At 48.2% G+C, this 22,649-nt stretch overlaps 1 protein-coding gene across 2 annotated transcripts in view; it reads left to right on the forward strand.

Annotated features, from left to right (window-relative positions):
* Positions 1-470: 470 nt before the first annotated feature.
* The window catches only part of dag1 (dystroglycan 1), a 43,078-nt gene continuing 20,899 nt past the window's right edge, over positions 471-22,649 (forward strand). The window contains exon 1 of one of the 2 annotated variants that reach the window (XM_069714106.1): positions 471-563. The gene's annotated coding sequence lies outside the window, so the exon portion shown is untranslated. Of the gene's footprint in view, positions 923-22,649 lie in introns of both variants that reach the window. The other variant, XM_069714104.1, reaches the window with a different exon arrangement.

Here is a 22,649-nt window from a genome sequence, read left to right on the forward strand (position 1 = left end):
TTTGTTTTAAAAAGCAGCTCGACTGACCTTCTGTGGACATTTTTCACTCTGCGTTTTATTGGGAGGGAAAAGTGACTTTTATTTTGGAGGAGTGTTGTTTTTCAGAAGGATGTGAGGATTAATCAGCTGTTTAAACATCAATAGAAACCTGCACATGGATCAATGATCATCATAACGGCATCACTGTAAACATATTGATTATATAGTCATGATCATGTTTATAGAGGGAGAAAGGAGGGACACAGTAGGGAGGAGGAGGGGGGAGGAGGGCGGGTGAAAGAAATAAAAGACTAAAAAAGGAGAATATAAAGAGAGTAAATATAGTGAATGAAAGACAAGTGGAGGTGGAGGGAGGGCCAGAAAGGGAGGGAGAGAGGGGGGGGGAGGGTTGTGGGTGGAGTAATTCAGAGAATGCAAGACTCCCTCCTCCCTCCTCTTCCTCCTCCTCCTCCTCCGGGTGGAAATTCATCCTTCAGGCTCGGTAGCGGACATTAGTGTGGAGGACCTCGGGAGAGCGGGACGCGTCGAGCTGTGAGGTCCGACAGAAGGAGCTCCTGCAGCGGGTAACGAGCCGGAGCAGCCCGCCGCGGCGACTTTACCTCCACCTCCGAGAAACCATGTGATTTTTACCTTTTTACTCTCAAACAGCTTTTTATTTTTACGCTTCCCATTTTCGTCCCGTTGCTCTGGAGGATTCTTGTGGTTTCATTTTCATTTAAAAAAATAAAAACATTTTTTTTAAATTGTGACTAACTTTGGAGACAGCCAGTCCGCCGCCAGGAGGAGGAGGAGGAGAAAGAGGAGATCTGACACCGATCTCTGCCTATATTTGTCCGCCTGCGTGTGAAAAGGAGCCGCGCGGAGCAGCAGGCTGCTCTTCACCGGAGGAAGAGGAGGAGGATTTATGAGGAAGGGATTTACGGTCAGTCTTCTGTGTTGTGTGTCTCCGCCGTGTGTCGCTCGGTGTTCCGGATGTGTGGCGGTGCTGCAGCCCGCTGCTGGCCGGCGGAGAGGCACCGAGGAGCGGCGGCGCTGCACCGAGCCGACCCGCTGCTCTCTCTCTCTCTCTGGGTGCGTTCGGTAACACATCCGGGTCGCTCCGGTTTGGAGGCGCCGTGATTTGTAGCAGCAGCAGGATATTTTTAGGCAGCCGCCGTGTTATTAGCGGGGAGAGTTATCCAAGCTTTCACACGCCCTGCTCCCTCCTCTCCTCCTCTCCTTGTTTCCTTTCCTTCCCGCCCGGTGCTCGGACGGACAGCTGAAGGCTCATTCCTGTGGCTCCAACGCCGAACAGGTGCATTTAAATGCCGACCAGGAGTCCGGAGGGTGGGGTGGGGGGTCTTTATGTACTTCAGTCTGGTTATTTCTGGCTCCCTGACCGGGAAGGCTCGGTGTCCCCGCGGACCTCAGACCCCCCCCCCCCCCCCCCCCCCCCCCCCCCCCCCCCCCCCCCCCCCCCCCCCCCCCCCCCCCCCCCCCCCCCCCCCCCCCCCCCCCCCCCCCCCCCCCCCCCCCCCCCCCCCCCCCCCCCCCCCCCCCCCCCCCCCCCCCCCCCCCCCCCCCCCCCCCCCCCCCCCCCCCCCCCCCCCCGGGTCCCCGTGACGTGCCCCGGTAGTGAGTTAGTGCCCTTATTCTTCCCTCCTGCGCTAGTGCTGTTGCGTGCATGTTGTTGGAAGTTGCCCCGGAGGGACAGAGACAGAGGGACAGAGAGGGACAGACACCCTGCCGCTGCTGTCTCCGCGCCGGTGGAGGTGACGGAGGTGCGCACCGGAGGCTGCGTGCGCCGCCTTGTCGTGATTCCTCTCACGTCCGCTTTGTCATGGAGACGTTTGACAGGCTGCCGCGGTGCGGGGACGTCTCCTCGGACCAGGGGACAGGAGGGGGACAGGAGGGGGACGGGAGAGGGACAGGAGGGGGACAGGAGGGGTACAGGAGACAGGAGGGGGACAGGAGAAGGGAGGGGAACGGGAGGGAGACAGGAGGGGGATGGGAGAGGGACAGGAGACAGGAGGGGGACAGGAGAGGGACAGGAGACAGGAGGGGAACGGGAGGGAGACAGGAGGGGGATGGGAGAGGGACAGGAGGGGGACAGGAGACAGGAGGGGAACGGGAGACAGGAGGGGGTCTGATGGAGGATAATACCAGTTGAGTTTATGGATGTGGAGTCAATGAATGGATTGATTAGAGACAGGAAGTGATTGTGAGGAGACAGGAAGTGATTGTGAGGAGACAGGAAGTGATTGTGAGGAGACAGGAAGTGATTGTGAGGAGAAAACTGGTTTCTGGCTGCAGACTGAAACTATCATCACGTGATTTGAGAATCTTTTTGTTTGAATGTTTTATAGACGTTAATGGACGGAGACATGAATGAGTGATGAGGTTTTAACCACAAGTCCAAACGTGTACGCTCAGGGGTCCTCAGGAGGAGCAGTGGTGAGGAGGGAGGTGGAGGAGGTGGAGGAGGTGGAGGGATGTAGAGGAGGAGACACGGCAGCCTGGCTGCACTACAGAGTGTGTATTGGACGCTGACCTCTGACCTCTGACCTTCTGGCTGCGGTCTTGAGTTTGATGTGAAGTTTAAATTCCTCCTGATTTAAACCTCTTTTAAATTATTATTATTAAAAGTCTGTTTTGTGTTTTAATGTCATTACAACTATTTGATGGCCACAAAGGCCTCGAAATACATCACAGGTCTCAGTAGTGGTGTGTGTGTGTGTGTGTGTGTGTGTGTGTGTGTGTGTGTGTGTCTGTGTGTGTGTGTCTGTGTGTGTGTGTGTGTGTGTGTGTGTGTGTGTGTGTGTGTGTGTGTGTGTGTGTGTGTGTGTGTGTGTGTGTGCGCGTGTGTGTGTGCGTGTGTGTGTGTGTGTGTGTGTGTGTGTGTGTGTGTGTGTGTGTGTGTGTGTGTGTGTGTGTGTGTGTGTGTGTGTGTGTGTGTGTGTGTGTGTGTGTGTGTGTGTGTGTGTGTGTGTGTGTGTGTGTGTGTGCGTGTGTCTGTGTGTGTGTGTGTGTGTGTGTGTGTGTGTGTGTGTCTGTGTGTGTCTGTGTGTGTGTCTGTGTGTGTGTCTGTGTGTGTGTCTGTGTCTGTGTGTGTGTGTGTCTGTGTCTGTGTGTGTGTGTCTGTGTGTGTGTCTGTGTGTGTGTGTGTGTGTGTGTGTGTGTGTGTGTCTGTGTGTGTGTGTCTGTGTGTGTGTGTGTGTGTGTGTGTGTGTGTGTGTGTGTGTGTGTGTGTGTGTGTGTGTGTGTGTGCGTGTGTGTGCGTGTGTGTGTGTGTGTGTGTGTGTGTGTGTGTGTGTCTGTGTGTGTGTGTGTGTGTGTGTGTGTGTGTGTGTGTGTGTGTGTGTGTGTGTGTGTGTGTGTGTGTGTGTGTGTGTGTGTGTGTGTGTGTGTGTGTGTGTGTGTGTGTGTGTGTGTGTGTGTGTGTGTGTGTGTGTGTTCCTGGTTTGACTCTCATGTCCAGTTTCTGTTCTTAGTTTGAGTTAAATTATTGTTTTATAAACAGAATTTCTGCAGCTTCTGATCATTTTTCTTAATTATTTGTTTTCTTGTTTGTTTGTAAAATGATAATAAGTTGACGTTGAAGGTTTAAAACCCAACGAGGTTCCGTTTTCTGTCTCGAGTAGAAACACTTGATGCAGGAGGATTTTTACCGGCTCTGTTTTCACATGAGATATTCAGTGTGTTCTCAGTTTGAGATAAATGTTAAATATAATAATACATGTTAAATATAATAACACATGTTAAATATAATAACACATGTTAAATATAATAACACATGTTAAATATAATAATACATGTTAAATATAATAATACATGTTAAATATAATAACACATGTTAAATATAATAATACATGTTAAATATAATAATACATGTTAAATATAATAACACATGTTAAATATAATAATACATGTTAAATATAATAATACATGTTAAATATAATAACACATGTTAAATATAATAATACATGTTAAAGTGAGAATAACGAAGGAAACTCACTTCAAATGATGATTCATGTTTTCACTGAATGTTATGAACTCACTCCATCATCTGTCTGACGAGGCCTCTGCAGTTAAAAGAGGCTCCACTTGTGTTCCTCCTCATGTTCTCCAACAGAGGGGATCTGTGTGTGTGTGTGTGTGTGTGTGTGTGTGTGTGTGTGTGTGTGTGTGTGTGTGTGTGTGTGTGTGTGTGTGTGTGTGTGTGTGTGTGTGTGTGTGTGTGAGAGAGTGTGAGAGGGTTAAATAAACTACACAACGTTTGTGTACTTCCCTGAGCTCCTGTGTGTGTTTTCACATTTCAAACAGCCGCCTCTGAAAGGAGCCTCAGTGCTCAGAGAGCTTTAAACGAGCCGGAGCTGCTGAGAGGTCGTGAACTCGCTCCACTTCCTCATGTTCTTCCTCCTGTTCTTCCTCATGTTCTTCCTCTTGTTCTTCCTCTTGCTCTTCCTCCTGTTCTTCCTCCTGTTCTTCCTCATGTTCTTCCTCATGTTCTTCCTCTTGCTCTTCCTCATGTTCTTCCTCATGTTCTTCATCTTGTTCTTCCTCCTGTTCTTCATCTTGTTCTTCCTCCTGTTCTTCATCTTGTTCTTCCTCATGTTCTTCCTCATGTTCTTCATCTTGTTCTTCCTCCTGTTCTTCCTCCTGTTCTTCATCTTGTTCTTCCTCATGTTCTTCCTCCTGTTCTTCATCTTGTTCTTCCTCATGTTCTTCCTCATGTTCTTCCTCCTGTTCTTCATCTTGTTCTTCCTCATGTTCTTCCTCCTGTTCTTCATCTTGTTCTTCCTCATGTTCTTCCTCATGTTCTTCATCTTGTTCTTCCTCATGTTCTTCCTCATGTTCTTCATCTTGTTCTTCCTCCTGTTCTTCATCTTGTTCTTCCTCATGTTCTTCATCTTGTTCTTCCTCATGTTCTTCCTCATGTTCTTCATCTTGTTCTTCCTCCTGTTCTTCCTCCTGTTCTTCATCTTGTTCTTCCTCATGTTCTTCCTCCTGTTCTTCATCTTGTTCTTCCTCATGTTCTTCCTCATGTTCTTCATCTTGTTCTTCCTCCTGTTCTTCCTCATGTTCTTCCTTTTAAATCTGACAATAGTTTTTGTTTTCCTCCTCCACCTCCTCCTCCTCTACCACCTCCTCCTCCACCTCCTCGTCCGTCTGCGTCTCCAGAAATCTATATGATCCAGATCAGGATTGAGTTCTGGTGTTATGAAAAGCCGTGTGAATCCTCCGAATGATAAAGTCTAATCTTTTCAAACTTCAGGAGGCTTCTTCTCTCCGCTGACACATCACGATACCTTTATTTATTTATTTTTACTATTTCAGAAAAATAAGCCTCCGTCATCGCTCTGAGATGAGATTCAGATCCTTCAAGCGTCTCCTCCCTCTCTGAGCTCTTGTGGGCTAAAACAGGGGATGAGGCATCTCCTCGGTCCTCCGCCTGCGGTTGGCTGCGATCCTGTCGCTGAGTCACGCTGCAACCGAAGCTCGCACGTCACATTCGTCAGAAGTCCGAAATAAAGCGGTCAGAGGATGTTTAAAGAGGCTGAGAGGTGCTGGACGGAGCTATTCTCAGCTTCTAAAAATGGAGAAAAAACGACTGGGCTTTGGTTGGTGACGTTTGGGTCGGACTGGATGCTCGTTTTGGAACGGAGTTGCTGAAGTTGCTCTTTTTGCTGTTGTCATGGTTTCAATATGGTTTAAAATAGAGGCCAATAATACAGAAGGCATGTTCGCAGAGTCGATCCCGATGAGTCAGTGGCCGCGGAGGAAGAAGCTCAGGAGCTGCCCAACGTTTAAGGCCACTTCCTTCTTCCGGAGAGCCGCCAACTTGAAGCGTTCGAGGCTCCTCCCGTCTGAGTACCGCCAGCGTTCGAGGCTCCTCCCGTCAGTGAGGGAATAAAACGTTCACAAGTAGCAAAATCTGGGTGATATTCATTTATATTTTGAAGTGCTTGAAGATCCGAAGTGTCGGTCCTGTATGACAGACGGTAGAAACACCAGTCAAACTCAACACTTCCTGTTTCAAGTTAAAAGCCCTTCAGTATTTTGAGTTTCTAGAAAATCATTCAGGCTTTTATTGTGAAACATTTGCAGGAAGGTGTCAGACGAGTTGGAGACATCTGACGGGTTTTATTCTGGACTTTATTAAATTAAAGAGACGGAAATAAACATTAGAGACTAAAGTGGTGCTTTTACAAGCAGAACTCCACCTCGGTGAGAGGACGCGTGTTTTCTCCTCCGCTGTGAGCTCAGCTGTGCCAACGCCTGCTGACACGTGGGGGAGGGGTGTGTGTGTGTGTGTGTGTGTGTGTGTGTGTGTGTGTGTGTGTGTGTGTGTGTGTGTGTGTGTGTGTGTGTGTGTGTGTGTGTGTGTGTGAGTGAGTGAGTGAGTGAGTGAGTGAGTGAGTGAGTGAGTGAGTGAGTGAGTGTGTGTGTGTGTGTGTGTGTGTGTGTGTGTGTGTGTGTGTGTGTGTGTGTGTGTGTGTGTGTGTGTGTGTGTGTGTGTGTTTACAGTGAGTCAGTGTGCCACCCAGCAACAGGAATGATCCTCCCCGTCTTCCTGCTCTGTTTCACGGTGAAAGTTTCTGTTCAGAGTTCAGAACCTCCAGCAGCTCAGTAAGAACCGGACCCAGATGGCTCCGACCGTCCCGGATCAGATGGTGTCGGAGGAATAAGCATTTCTCGGAGAGCGTGTGTTGGTGTGCTCGTTGTCGAGCGGTCGTCTGGACGTCACTGATACCGAAGTCTGCTTTAGTTGTGGAGCTCAGGGTGAGCAGGAGAGGAGGGTTGACGTAAACATCTCACTGCTGGCTCCTTTCTTTAATCAGCTGTTCTGTCCATTTCATAAAGCTTTTTAAAAACTAAAAATGTTTTAACGATATCTTAAACGCGGCTCGCATGTCAGCAGAACAAGAACAGATGAGTAGTGAGAACTGTTTTAATAAGATTAACTTGAACTGATTCCTGAGCAGTTTTTAATCATAAGTGTATCAAATCCATTCAAGGGCAAATACAATTACTGATTACAGTAAAGATGTTTAGTTTTCATGCAGTTTAGAGGGGAGAGTGTAACTCAACTCGTTTTCTGTAGCTACAGTTAACAGATGTTCCCTGAACGCCTCACAGACTGCAGATGGATATTTAACCAAACATTTGTTTGTAAAGAGTGAAATAAGATTCTCTGACGTCAGATTTATTTGTTGAAACTTTTACATTTCTACCAGTTTGGAGTCACTTCACTTTACTTCTTGAGCACATTTATACGTGAAGCAGAGTTTCTGCTGCACAACGCAGATCTTTGGACAAAACAATAGTTTGAAAATAAGATGCTGTAACGTCACATTCATTGAAGTTAGAACAGTGATTTTATCTCCGTGGAGGTTTGGTCCTGACGCTCAGATTCACTGCAGCGGAAACAAAGCAAGAGTTTTATCTTTTTAAAATTAAAACGTGTGAATGTGCATCATAGGTTTTAAATTTGTATGGAAATGACGCAGCGTCTGTCCATGGGGAAGAAGCCCTTTGTTCAGGAACGTGTCTTTGCAGCAAAGCTCCGCCCACAATCCCTGTTTCATTACTGAAAGCTGTGTGTGTGTGTGTGTGTGTGTGTGTGTGTGTGTGTGTGTGTGTGTGTGTGTGTGTGTGTGTGTGTGTGTGTGTGTGTGTGTGTGTGTGTGTGTGTGTGTGTGTGTGTGTGTGTGCAGTAATTAGTTCTGGGGCATTAACTGCTTATCAGTGGACACTTTTATTCGCCCTGTTGTTTTGGCTGGTTAGCCTTCTGGACACGGAGCCAAGCGCTCCTCCGAGTTGCCCGGTGGACCGTGGAGAATCTCCAGCGCCGTGCCAGAACCCCTCGGACCGGACCGGGATCGGGCCGCACGCTGTGAAACGCTCTGATTGGACCGTTAAGATGGAGCTTTATTACCTCTGTATGATGCAACGTAAAAAAAGTGTGTTGTTTAGGTTTGTTGAACTTTAGCTGTTGAATCAAACACGGAGAGGTTGGATTTGTTCATCACCTGCCGGTCGGTGGTTCTGGGAAACGTGCAGAAAGCAGATTTCCATTCTGAAGTCTCCCGTTGTGTGTTTGTTGTGTGTTTGTGGTGTGTTTGTTGTGTGTTTTTCCTGTGCTTGTCGTGTGTTTGTGGTGTGTTTGTTGTGTTTGTGGTGTGTTTGTTGTGTGTTTGGTGTGTTTGTTGTGTGTTTGTTGTGTGTTTGTTGTGTGTTTGTTGTGTGTTTGTTGTGTGTTTTGTCCTGTGCTTGTCGTGTGTTTGTGGTGTGTTTGTTGTGTTTGTGGTGTGTTTGTTGTGTGTTTGGTGTGTTTGTTGTGTGTTTGTTGTGTGTTTGTGGTGTGTTTGTTGTGTGTTGTGTGGTGTGTTTGTTGTGTGTTTGTGGTGTGTTTGTCGTGTGTTTTTCCTGTGCTTGTGGTGTGTTTGTGGTGTGTTTGGTGTGTTTGTGGTGTGTTTGTTGTGTGTTTGTCGTGTGCTTGTGGTGTGTTTGTGGTGTGTTTGGTGTGTTTGTGGTGTGTTTGTGGTGTGTTTGTTGTGTGTTTGTGGTGTGCTTGTGGTGTGTTTGTTGTGTGTTTGTGGTGTGTTTGTTGTGTGTTTGTCGTGTGCTTGTGGTGTGTTTGGTGTGTTTGTGGTGTGTTTGTGGTGTGTTTGTCGTGTGTTTGTTGTGTGTTTGGTGTGTTTGTCGTGTGTTTGTCGTGTGTTTTTCCTGTGCTTGTGGTGTGTTTGTGGTGTGTTTGGTGTGTTTGTGGTGTGTTTGTGGTGTGTTTGTTGTGTGTTTGTCGTGTGTTTGTTGTGTGTTTGTCGTGTGTTTGTGGTGTGTTTGTGGTGTGTTTGTGGTGTGTTTGTGGTGTGTTTGTGGTGTGTTTGTTGTGTGTTTGTCGTGTGCTTGTGGTGTGTTTGGTGTGTTTGTGGTGTGTTTGTTGTGTGTTTGTGGTGTGTTTTTCCTGTGCTTGTGGTGTGTTTGTGGTGTGTTTGTTGTGTGTTTGGTGTGTTTGTGGTGTGTTTGTGGTGTGTTTGTTGTGTGTTTGTCGTGTGCTTGTGGTGTGTTTGTGGTGTGTTTGTTGTGTGTTTGGTGTGTTTGTGGTGTGTTTTTCGTGTGCTTGTTGTGTGTTTGTTGTGTGATTTTCGTGTGCTTGTTGTGTGTTTGTGGTGTTTTTCGTGTGCTTGTTGTGTGTTTGTTGTGTGTTTTTCGTGTGCTTGTTGTGTGTTTGTCGTGTGCTTGTTGTGTGTTTGTTGTGTGCTTGTTGTGTGCTTGTTGTGTGTTTGTGGTGTGTTTGTGGTGTGTTTGTGGTATGCTTGTCGTGTGTTTGTTGTGTGTTTTTCGTGTGCTTGTTGTGTGTTTGCTGTGTGCTTGTTGTGTGCTTGTTGTGTGTTTGTGGTGTGTTTGTGGTGTGCTTGTTGTGTGTTTGTGGTGTGTTTGTTGTGTGTTTTTCGTGTGCTTGTTGTGTGTTTGCTGTGTGCTTGTTGTGTGCTTGTTGTGTGTTTGTGTGTGTTTTTCGTATGCTTGTCGTGTGTTTGTTGTGAGTTTTTCGTGTGCTTGTTGTGTGTTTGCTGTGTGCTTGTTGTGTGCTTGTTGTGTGTTTGTGGTGTGTTTGTGGTGTGCTTGTTGTGTGTTTGTGTGTTTGTTGTGTGTTTTTCGTGTGCTTGTTGTGTGTTTGCTGTGTGCTTGTTGTGTGCTTGTTGTGTGTTTGTGGTGTGTTTTTCGTGTGCTTGTTGTGTGTTTGCTGTGTGCTTGTTGTGTGCTTGTTGTGTGTTTTTCGTGTGCTTGTTGTGTGTTTGTTGTGTGCTTGTTGTGTGTGCTTGTGTGTGTGTTGTGTTGTGTGTTTGTTGTTTGTTGTGTGCGTGTGCTTGTTGTGTGTTTGCTGTGTGCTTGTTGTGTGCTTGTTGTGTGTTTTTCGTGTGCTTGTTGTGTGTTTGCTGTGTGCTTGTTGTGTGCTTGTTGTGTGTTTTTCGTGTGCTTGTTGTGTGTTTGTTGTGTGCTTGTTGTGTGCTTGTCGTGTGTTTGTTGTGTGTTTTTCGTGTGCTTGTTGTGTGTTTGCTGTGTGCTTGTTGTGTGCTTGTTGTGTGCTTGTTGTGTGTTTTTCGTGTGCTTGTTGTGTGTTTGTTGTGTGTTTGTTGTGTGCTTGTTGTGTGAGGACCCACATGTGTGTTGGTCGGTCTTCCGTGAAGGAATCCGGCTTCACCACAGGAGCCACCGAGCAGCAGAGCATGCTGGCACGGTCGCCATGGAGACTCGTGTGTGTGTGTGTGTGTGTGTGTGTGTGTGTGTGTGTGTGTGTGTGTGTGTGTGTGTGTGTGTGTGTGTGTGTGTGTGTGTGTGTGTGTGTGTGGAGGTGGAGGGGGGAGTTGGGGGTGGGGTCCATTCAGGTGATGATAAAAGAAGAAGTTCACAAAAAGCAGAATATTCAGTGAGGAGCGCTTGTTTTGGTGTCAGTTAAGAAGCTGGCGGGTGGAGTCGAGCTCCACCGGCGGTTTGTTCTGAATGATGAATGAGTTTTGTGTAACTGAGACGCTGCAGCTGAAGGAACGACAACTCGCTCTGAACGACAACTCGCCCTGAACGACAACTCGCTCAGAACGACAACTCGCCCTGAACGACAACTCGCCCTGAAAGACAACTCGCCCCGAACGACAACTCGCTCAGAACGACAACTCGCTCAGAACGACAACTCGCCCCGAACGACAACTCGCCCCGAACGACAACTCGCTCAGAACGACAACTCGCCCCGAACGACAACTCGCCCCGAACGACAACTCGCCCCGAACGACAACTCGCCCCGAACGACAACTCGCCCCGAACGACAACTCGCCCCGAACGACAACTCGCCCCGAACGACAACTCGCTCAGAACGACAACTCGCCCTGAACGACAACTCGCCCGAACGACAACTCGCCCGAACGACAACTCGCCCCGAACGACAGCTCGCCCCGAACGACAACTCGCCCCGAACGACAACTCGCCCTTAACGACAACTCGCCCTGAACGACAACTCGCTCAGAACGACAACTCGCTCAGAACGACAACTCGCCCCGAACGACAACTCGCCCCGAACGACAACTCGCCCCTAACGACAACTCGCCCTGAACGACAACTCGCCCCTAACGACAACTCGCCCTGAAAGACAACTCGCCCTGAACGACAACTCGCTCAGAACGACAACTCGCCCTGAACGACAACTCGCCCTGAATGACAACTCGCTCTGAACGACAACTCGCTCAGAACGACAACTCGCTCAGAACGACAACTCGCCCCGAACGACAACTCGCTCAGAACGACAACTCGCCCCGAACGACAACTCGCCCCGAACGACAACTCGCCCCTAACGACAACTCGCCCCTAACGACAACTCGCCCCGAACGACAACTCGCCCCGAACGACAACTCGCCCTGAACGACAACTCGCCCCGAACGACAACTCGCCCCGAACGACAACTCGCCCCGAACGACAACTCGCCCCTAACGACAACTCGCCCCGAACGACAACTCGCCCTGAACGACAACTCGCTCAGAACGACAACTCGCCCTGAACGACAACTCGCTCCGAACGACAACTCGCCCTGAACGACAACTCGCTCCGAACGACAACTCGCCCTGAACGACAACTCGCCCCGAACGACAACTCGCCCCGAACGACAACTCGCCCTGAACGACAACTCGCTCAGAACGACAACTCGCCCCGAACGACAACTCGCTCTGAACGACAACTCGCCCCGAACGACAACTCGCTCTGAACGACAACTCGCTCAGAACGACAACTCGCTCAGAACGACAACTCGCCCCGAACGACAACTCGCCCTGAAAGACAACTCGCTCAGAACGACAACTCGCCCTGAACGACAACTCGCCCTGAACGACAACTCGCCCTGAAAGACAACTCGCTCAGAACGACAACTCGCCCTGAAAGACAACTCGCCCTGAAAGACAACTCGCCCTGAAAGACAACTCGCTCAGAACGACAACTCGCCCTGAAAGACAACTCGCTCAGAACGACAACTCGCCCTGAACGACAACTCGCCCTGAAAGACAACTCGCCCTGAAAGACAACTCGCTCAGAACGACAACTCGCCCTGAACGACAACTCGCCCTGAACGACAACTCGCCCTGAACGACAACTCCTGAACGACAACTCGCCCTGAACGACAACTCGCCCTGAACGACAACTCGCCCTGAACGACAACTCGCCCTGAACGACAACTCGCCCTGAAAGACAACTCGCCCTGAAAGACAACTCGCCCTGAACGACAACTCGCCCTGAACGACAACTCGCCCTGAACGACAACTCGCCCTGAAAGACAACTCGCCCTGAACGACAACTCGCCCTGAACGACAACTCGCCCTGAACGACAACTCGCTCAGAACGACAACTCGCCCTGAAAGACAACTCGCCCTGAACGACAACTCGCCCAGAACGACAACTCGCCCTGAAAGACAACTCGCCCTGAACGACAACTCGCCCTGAACGACAACTCGCCCTGAACGACAACTCGCCCTGAAAGACAACTCGCCCTGAAAGACAACTCGCCCTGAAAGACAACTCGCCCTGAAAGACAACTCGCCCTGAACGACAACTCGCCCTGAAAGACAACTCGCCCTGAACGACAACTCGCCCTGAAAGACAACTCGCCCTGAACGACAACTCGCTCAGAACGACAACTCGCCCTGAAAGACAACTCGCCCTGAAAGACAACTCGCCCTGAACGACAACTCGCCCTGAACGACAACTCGCCCTGAACGACAACTCGCCCTGAACGACAACTCGCTCAGAACGACAACTCGCCCTGAACGACAACTCGCCCTGAACGACAACTCGCTCAGAACGACAACTCGCCCTGAAAGACAACTCGCCCTGAACGACAACTCGCCCTGAACGACAACTCGCTCAGAACGACAACTCGTCCTGAAAGACAACTCGCCCTGAAAGACAATTCGCTCAGAACGACAACTCGCCCTGAACGACAACTCGCCCTGAAAGACAACTCGCCCTGAACGACAACTCGCCCTGAAAGACAACTCGCCCTGAAAGACAACTCGCTCAGAACGACAACTCGCCCTGAAAGACAACTCGCCCTGAAAGACAACTCGCCCTGAAAGACAACTCGCCCTGAAAGACAATTCGCTCAGAACGACAACTCGCCCTGAACGACAACTCGCCCTGAAAGACAACTCGCCCTGAACGACAACTCGCCCTGAACGACAACTCGCTCAGAACGACAACTCGCCCTGAACGACAACTCGCCCTGAACGACAACTCGCTCAGAACGACAACTCGCCCTGAAAGACAACTCGCCCTGAAAGACAACTCGCCCTGAACGACAACTCGCCCTGAAAGACAACTCGCCCTGAAAGACAACTCGCCCTGAAAGACAACTCGCCCTGAACGACAACTCGCCCTGAAAGACAACTCGCCCTGAAAGACAACTCGCTCAGAACGACAACTCGCCCTGAAAGACAACTCGCCCTGAACGACAACTCGCCCTGAACGACAACTCGCCCTGAAAGACAACTCGCCCTGAAAGACAACTCGCCCTGAACGACAACTCGCCCTGAACGACAACTCGCCCCGAACGACAACTCGCCCCGAACGACAACTCGCTCTGAAAGACAACTCGCTCAGAACGACAACTCGCCCTGAACGACAACTCGCTCTGAACGCTCACATTTCTCACATATTTGTCGCCTGCGGTGGAAATCCAGCGACTGGAGGCTCGATGGGTTTCAGACTGTTTATATTCAGTTTATTTCTTTGTCGGAGCACGTTGACAGGACAGACGGGAGGACAGCAAATCACGTGGACACGAAATACGTCTTTCACAAACATTTGGTGGTTCCAGCTTCTCTGACGCAGTTTGATGCTTTTACTTTGAAAATATTCTCATTTTAAACGATAACAAGTTTAAAGTTTGGACAAAAACAGCAGAACGTAGGAGATACTTCCTGTTAGCTGTTTTTACTAACCAAACTTCAGGATCTGATGATTTCATATTTAAAACTGAGCTTCTGTCTGCAGTGAGCACTTTTATTTTTACACTTAAAATACATGTTTATGATTATTTATACTTGGAATATTTTTACATTTGTGATATGTGTGTGTGTGTGTGTGTGTGAGTGAGTGTATTGCTGTGTGTGTGTGTGTATTTATCTGTGTGTGTGTGTGTGTGTGTTGACTCCACATGTTCTGCAGCTTTTAAAGACAAATACATCAGGTGGGGAAATGAGACCTGAGAGGAGCCGACATGTTAAATCTAACAGTCAAACAGCAGCCGGCCACTTCACACCATCCAGTGTGTGTGTGTGTGTGTGTGTGTGTGTGTGTGTGTGTGTGTGTGTGTGTGTGTGTGTGTGTGTGTGTGTGTGTGTGTGTGTGTGTGTGTGTGTGTGAACTCTCAATAGTTGACGTTGTTCCTTGTTGTGTATTTAAACAGACTCACATTAGCAGGGTTGTATTCGTACATCAGGAGGTGGTGGTGTCTCAATACACACACACACACACACACACACACACACACACACACACACACACACACACACACACACACACACACACACACACACACACACACACACACACACACACACACACACACACACACACACACACAGACACACACACGTGCACACAGAGGAAGAAAAGACATTTAATGGTCTCTTCCTGATGTAATTCATTGATTTCTCAGCGTGTATTTTGCTGAAGCTCTTTAACGTTGATCAGCTGTTCCACGGTGAGATGATGAAGGATGAACACACGACTGCAGCTCATCATGATTTCCTTAATTCACTGTTTAATTAAAAGGAATTGTTTGTTTAGTCCAGAAAGATATTCAGTGTAAAGAGTGACGGATTCATTATTAGAGTTTGATTGATTAATGGCTCCAGCTGGTGTTTGAGACGTGGTTGTAAACTCTGTCATTGTTGCTGCTCTTAATGTGCGTTAGTGATGTTGAGGAGTCTGCTCATTTTTAATGTGATAATCAAAAGAGAGGCGGAGTCACGGTGATGATGGTTTGTTCTGTCTGATGGAATGCTTATTGCTCCTCCCCCACCTTGTCCAAATATGGTCACTTCCTCTCGTAGTCGTATTAATGTTGACAGACTGGTGACCTGACACAGTTGTAACCTACATAATATCAGTCGTTCCCTGTTAGGAGGAGGAGCTTTGGGCGGAGGTGGAGGAGGGGGGGCGGAGCCTGCTGTTCACTTCTTGTTTCCAATCCCGAGTCGGGACAGTTTTTTGTTGCTGTTGCAGTGAAGACAAAGGTTGCATAGTTTTAAGGAGGAAGTAACGTTGGTGCACAACACAGTTCAAGTCATCATTTTTAACTTGGTCCTGCGAGTCAGATCTGAGGGAACCAACGACCCCCAGGACTCGTAGACTCCACCCCATCAGAGTCTCTACGGACGGCTTCCAGATAACCATTCTTCCAGTTATCGATAATATTGAGCGGCCTAATTGTTTCAGCGTCAACGTGAATGAGGTGTTCATCTGTCGGCTCACGTCTGTATTGATTACTTTATAATCTGTGTTTGTGGTTCTATAATCAATGGAACTGATACCTGATGGAGGTTCAGATGGAGTAAAGACAGTGAAGCCTCTGTCACTGGGTGAGTTCAGCAGGGAGTAAACACTGTGGGGAGGCGGGGGGGGAGGTATGTGTCATGGCGCCTGAATGCTCGTCTCCGAGCGTATTTGCAGATTTTGTGTAACAGATCAGGATGTCGAGTCACATATTCATCTACTTATTCACACACATTATCCCTCTATTCTCACACACACACACTCACACTCACACACACACACACTCACACACACACTCACACACACTCACACACACACACACACACTCACACTCACACTCACACGCTCACAGTATTTATTCCCGCCCCATTCATCCGTCAGTCAGTCTTTTTATGACGGGTGTTTCATTCAGAGGGACGCGAGCTGCCAACAAGCGCCAATGATTCACGTTCTGGAGACGCCGACGCTGCGGGATTATTTGTGTGTGTGTGTGTGTGTGTGTGTGTGTGTGTGTGTGTGTGTGTGTGTGTGTGTGTGTGTGTGTGTGTGTGTGTGTGTGTGTTTTAAGCGATATGGATGGAGACGGGAGGCAGGTGAGATGGAGAGAAACGGAGTTAATAGCAGCAGGGAGGAGGAGTCACATGACCTGCAGCTGCTGGTCGCAGGTGTTTGTTTAGCTGCTCTGCGGCTGCAGTTTAGTTTTCTGGAGGTCCATCTGAAAATAATCCCTCATTCATTAGAAAAGAAGATTCAAGAAGACCTGTTTTTGGGGGCGTGTCTGTTTGATTGACAGGCCTGTGGTGCAGTCAGGTTACAGCTATCGGTGGGCGGGACGTAGTATCGTCAGGTTTCCGATCAGATCGGTCAGATCCACCTCTGGCTCCTCCCCCAGCTCGTCCAAATATGGTCACTTCCTGCTCCAAACCGCTTGCATGAATATATTTGCGTCTTTATTTGTTTTTGCAAATCGCTCCTTCAAGGGAACAACGAGGTCTTTTGAGTCAAATGGAAGTGAGAACAGTCGGCGCTTCATCATCTGCTCTGTGTTGAAGTCATCCGACATCAGCTGGAGCTCCTCCTGAAGTCCTCTCAGACTGTAATCAGCTCGGCTCGGCGGGAATCATCGGAATTCTGACGGAACGTCGGCGGCCCGAGATGAAGAAGTCCTGTCAGTGAGCAGCAGCTCTCGTGTCCTTACTTCCTGTTTTAGTGCTGAACACTGCTGCATCCTCGGGACAGAAACAAACACATCAGCATCTGTGTTTCTTCCTCTTAATTATAAAGTGAAGACAAAAGCGTCTGTGCTGTTTGTTCGGAGAGGGAGAAGCTCGTCTTTGAAGTCTTCCCTCTCGGCTTCGTTGTTATTCTGAGACACGAGTCGACTCGCTGGCGTGGCCAATACGCTCATTGTTTGCTCTGCGCTATCAGGAGGTACAGGACCGCACTTTAAAAGACTGTCAGCCACTTACAGGGGTGGGGGGGAAGGGGGGGGGCTATCTCCTCCTGCAGCAGGCAAACACTCCCCACAGACTCTGAGGCTCCGGGAGTCAAACGTGTGTGTGTGTGTGTGTGTGTGTGTGTGTGTGTGTGTGTGTGTGTGTGTGTGTGTGTGTGTCCCTCCCTGGTTTACATGTTGTTATCCGACGGCCTGCAGGACGTCTCCTGCTCCACTGACTTGTGTTGGACGACCACCTGAAGTCTCCGTCGCCTCCTCTTCGCTTGTTCCTCCTTTGACATAACGTGGACGTCATCTCGATTGTTCCCACTGAAATTACAGCAATTCAGAACACAGAAAACAAATTTAGATTTGATGACCAGGTCAAAGAAATGAGTGTGAAACGCTGGAGGGATTTAATTTGAAGGAAGTTGCAGCATTTAGACCGCAGACTGTTTCCAAAAGAGTTCGTAGCTTCCGGTCTGTAAAATGGTTCTGATCCAGAAGTGTCTTCAGCTGCAATACCAGCGAGTGCCACTAGAGGTCGGCTCCAAAAAGCCTCCGGCTCCATAGACTCCCATTCAACTTCTCTCATCAAATCCAAAGTGAATAAAATGTGTCCATCAGTTATCTCGGTGTTGTTAGCTAAAGTCACTCCTTCTTCTTAGTTTTCTGGAGGTCCATCTGAAAATAATCCCTCATTCATTAGAAAAGAAGATTCAAGAAGACCTGGTTTTGGGGGCGTGTCTGTTTGATTGACAGGCCTGTGGAGCAGTCAGGTTACAGCTATCGGTGGGCGGGACGTAGTATTGAATCAAAGTAGCTTTCAAAGAATATGTATGAAGTTAGGAGCATTTCTCATTTTGTAAGACTTGCAGCTTAAAAATGTTTGTCCCTTCTGAGACAAACTAGTCGTATTATTATTATTATTATTATTTATTTTGTTTATTAGAGTCTGCGTTTATTTGTCCCCTCAGAGCTGTTAACATGCAGCTGCTGTGTTCTTGAAATAAGCCGAACGCTCCCCGACTCCGATGTTCTCTCGTGTTTTCATTTGCAACAATTTCGAAGGATTTGAGGTTTGATTCCTGGTGACATTTACCTGAAGCTCCTCACAGCGTTCAGCAGCGCTCACAGGTGAACACCTCAAATCTACTGATAAATACAGCCGGCCGTCTCGGTCGGTCGACTGTGATGAATTCAGCAGACGGAGGGAATCTTTCGTCGGAGCGGCGGCGCCTTTAAAAAGCCTGCCGGCGACTTGGAGGTCACATTGCTCGGGCTGCGAGGCTATCAGCCGTGGCCCGCTATTATCATGGAGATAAAGGACGGGGCCTCGGAGAGGAGACATCTGCAATGACCGTGGAGGAGGAGGAGGAGGAGGAGGAGGAGGAAGAGGAGGAGGGGGGTGATACTGAGGGGCTGAAAGACTGAATTATGGGATTTATGGGTAAAAAAAGTGAGTGTATTACTGAGTGGACGAGCTGCTGACTTTAAACTGAGAGTAGATAAATGTTATTGATCACTGACCTGCTGATTGATGAATCTGCTAGATGATTGACAGGTTGTTTTTACAATCACTGCCACTAAATACTCGATGAAGTGTTTGTCCACGAGGAAGATTTTGTTGAAGTTTTTATTGGTCGTTTAGACACGAAGAAAATAAAAACCTTATTAATAACCTTCATGAACTTCAGTTAGCAGCAAGCCTTCCCCTTTAAGAATGAGGCGTGTGTGTGTGTGTGTGTGTGTGTGTGTGTGTGTGTGTGTGTGTGTGTGTGTGTGTGTGTGTGTGTGTGTGTGTGTGTGTGTGTGACTGCTTGTGTATTTATAACTGCTGTGAGCCTGATAGGACGGACATGGAGATGAGAATTGATGACCTGCATCACCGGGAGGAGACGGGAGGAGACGCCTATCACCGCAAACTCATCTCTCACACACACACACACACACACACACACACACACACACACACACACACACACACACACACACACACACACACACACACACACACACACACACACACACACACTGGTGCACAGACCAACATGTCTTATGAAGGGACCCTCTGCTGCAGCATCCAGGTCGCTGCAGGATGTGCAGACAGACTGAGGTGCAGCTGCACACAGCTGACCCACATTAGGTCTGTTTATCTCCACGGAGGAGGTGAGACCCGTCGGCAGCTAAATGCAGCGCTCCTCCGCCGGCAGGGAGGTGAATCAAACTCAGAGATCCTGAGATTTCAGCTGCTGGTTTGTAACTACGAGCTTTTTTTTCAAGGAGCCTCGTAAATCAGACTTTTTGTTTATAATAACAGATTCTGTGAAACAAGTCAAATCAGCACTTAGTTCAGAATATGGAGGCAGAAACTCTGATCAGCTGATGATTTATTTAATCAGTCTCTCCACGAAATCCCAACAATTAGTACAAATCTTTTTTTTTTTTGTAAAAAAAACATTGTGAACAGAAGCTCTGCTGAAAGTATGACATCATAAAGTCACCTTTCAAAGTAAAACTGACTTTATTACCAACACCAACACGTGTTCATTTCCAGTCATCAAGGCTCCGCCCCCTCTCCTCTCACCATCAAAACAAACTGCTGCTAGCTAACCAGCAACAACAGGAAGTGACGAGGTTTGTGGGAAATGTGGTCTCATGATGAACGAGGAACATGTTCAATGAGTTTTCTCCACTTCCAGCTGAGAGACTGAACTTAGTTTTAGTGTTGAATGTGATTTAAAGCATGTAAAGCTCTTATTCTGAAGGCAGATGTGTTCTTTGTTTCTAAAGTTCAGTCACAGACGGTTCGTTCTGGAAAGATACGCAGCTTTTACACTCTTGTTATCACGTTGAGCTCCGTGATGGTTCTCTGAGTTCAACACAGGAAGAAAAACACTTTACAGGTGGAATATTTCTGCAGGATTATTATCACAGGAAGTCATTCCTCCAAAAAACTAACGACATTTTTGAGAAAAGCTTCCACAAAATAATCAGAAATCTTTAATTGCAACAATTGCAAAAATCACTTTGACTGATTTCTACAGGAAGTCATCTTACTCTTCATCAGAGAGCTGGTCAAAAAAATAAATAATTATTCTCCCCTTTTTGCAAATTTTCTCTAGTTTCTGAAATTTTATCGCAACAAACTCACTTAAAACTCTACAAAAATAAAAATCAAATTTTTGAAAAATAAGCCCCATAATCAAACATGTTTGATCAAAACAATCAATAAATAAGTATTAAAATGAACAATCTGAAGTTGTCACGTCTTCCTGGAGCCAACGTGTTGCATCGAAAACGAGACTCCTGTAAACACGCTGGAACATGATTCATCACGGAAAAATGAAGAGCACGAGCACACCAATAACTGTGTGTGTGTGTGTGTGTGTGTGTGTGTGTGTGTGTGTGTGTGTGTGTGTGTGTGTGTGTGTGTGTGTGTGTGAGTGTGTGTGTGTGTGTGTGTGTGTGTGTGAGAGTGTGTGTGTGTGTGTGTGTGTGTGTGTGTGTGTGTGTGTGTGTGTGTGTGTGTGTGTGTGTGTGTGTGTGTGTGTGTGTGTGTGTGTGTGTGTGTGTGTGTGTGTGTGTGTGTGTGTGTGTGTGTGTGTGTGTGTGTGTGTGTGTGTGTGTGTGTGTGTGTGTGTGTGTGTGTGTGTGTGTGTGTGTGTGTGTGTGTGTGTGTGTGTGTGTGTGTGTGTGTGTGTGTGTGTGTGTGTGTGTGTGTGTGTGTGTGTGTGTGTGTGTGTGTGTGTGTGTGTGTGTGTGTGTGTTCTGAGTGATAAGTGAAGGACGGTGTGTTTGTCCGGGATAACGGAGCTCCGTTTAAACGGTGCTGCAGTTTGACTGCAACATAACTTCCTTTAACCTCCGACTGTATTCAAGGCGGAGTCTAAAAATAGCCGCCGCCGGGTTATTTACTTCCTGTCAGAGCTGTCGGAGGGAAAGAAAGCGGAGCACGTTGGGAGGGAATTGGACGGCACCTGGGAGGGAAAGTTCACGGATTGAAGCGCTCCCTCGGATTAAAGGGCGCAGATTAGCAAGTCTGCAGAGCTGTCTGAAGGGTGTGTGTGTGTGTGTGTGTGTGTGTGTGTGTGTGTGTGTGTGTGTGTGTGTGTGTGTGTGTGTGTGTGTGTGTGTGTGTGTGTGTGTGAAGCGTCTTGTGTTACCCAGCTGTCATTTTCAGTCACACGAGCAACTGTACCCAGCTGTCCATCACACTCACACACACACACACACACACACACACACACACACACACACACACACACACACACACACACACACACACACACACAGCTGTCAGCGTAAGTCAAGTCTTAGCTGGTGGTCCCAGTAGGACCGGGGGGGGGGGGGGGTCACACACACACACATTGGTCTGTCTTTCCTTGCGAGGACATGATGATGCGTTCACTGACTCTGGGTGATGGAGGGTTTTCTGGCTCTTTCTAATTCTCTTTCCTCATTTATTGACAGATAAAAACCAAGTGCATACACAGACCGACAGCTTCACTTGCGTGGAGCTGTCGTGCCGTCGAGTGCGACACCTTAAACATTCCCCTAGAGACGTCGTCTGTTCCCATTTTTAAACCAGATTTTAAGTCCCGCCCACATATTTAATCTCAGGTCGGACACTTTAAAACCAGTTCTGACTCTGAACCCTTTAACAGTTGATTGTGTCCTCACAAAGACAGATACACACACACACACACACACACACACACACACACACACACACACACACACACACACACACACACACACACACACACACACACACACACACTGATAGCACACGAGATCTCGAAGTGTGAACAGCACGTTTTTTTTTAGCTGCTATCACAGGAAACAAACACACAGAAAACCTGACTTCAGCAGTGTAATTGGATGAAGATGTAATTACTCGTTCTACCTACACATTCTTTAACAATAATTATATTTCCTCCTCCTCTTATTTTCTCTCTGATTCTTCCTTCTTTCATGTTTCATTTCTGCAGCGGTTGCAGACTTTATAATTAGCCTACTGAGATGCGCAAAAAAGCATCACGGCATTTTCCCCTCATGAGCTGTTAGGCCGGAAACACACACACACACACACACACACACACACACACACACACACACACACACACACACACACACACACACACACACACACACACACACACACACACACACGCACACACACACGCTCTCTCTCTCTGAAGCGGGCGAGGGAAAGCGCTGATGCCTCGTCGTTCCAACACACAGCTCTAATCAAAGTGGACGTTCAGTTCTCATGATGCTGCTCCGCTGGTTTCATTTGTATTTTTTATTTTTTTATTTTTTTGCTTTGCCTCAAATTAAATCCTCATTTTGAGGAACCGGAGGTCGTCGGAGGTCGTCGGGGGCCGTTCAGGAAGCTGCTCCTCGATGGGAGCGCTGTTTTTTAAACGGCAGGATGCTGATGAGCCCGTTTCATCTCTGAAGGTCACGTTTTGGGCGGAGGATCTCTGAGAGGCGGAGGATCTCTGAGAGGCGGAGGATCTCTGAGAGGGGGAGGATCTCTGAGAGGCGGAGGATCTCTGAGAGGTGGAGGGGGAGGATCTCTGAGAGGCGGAGGATCTCTGAGAGGGGGAGGATCTCTGAGAGGGGGATGATCTCTGAGAGGCGGAGGATCTCTGAGAGGTGGAGGGGGAGGATCTCTGAGAGGCGGAGGATC

Source organism: Brachyistius frenatus, unplaced genomic scaffold, assembly GCF_029030835.1.
Source record: "Brachyistius frenatus isolate BFR_SWC_R1_liver_20210118 unplaced genomic scaffold, ASM2903083v1 Contig_126, whole genome shotgun sequence".
Taxonomy (NCBI): Eukaryota; Metazoa; Chordata; class Actinopteri; family Embiotocidae; genus Brachyistius; species Brachyistius frenatus.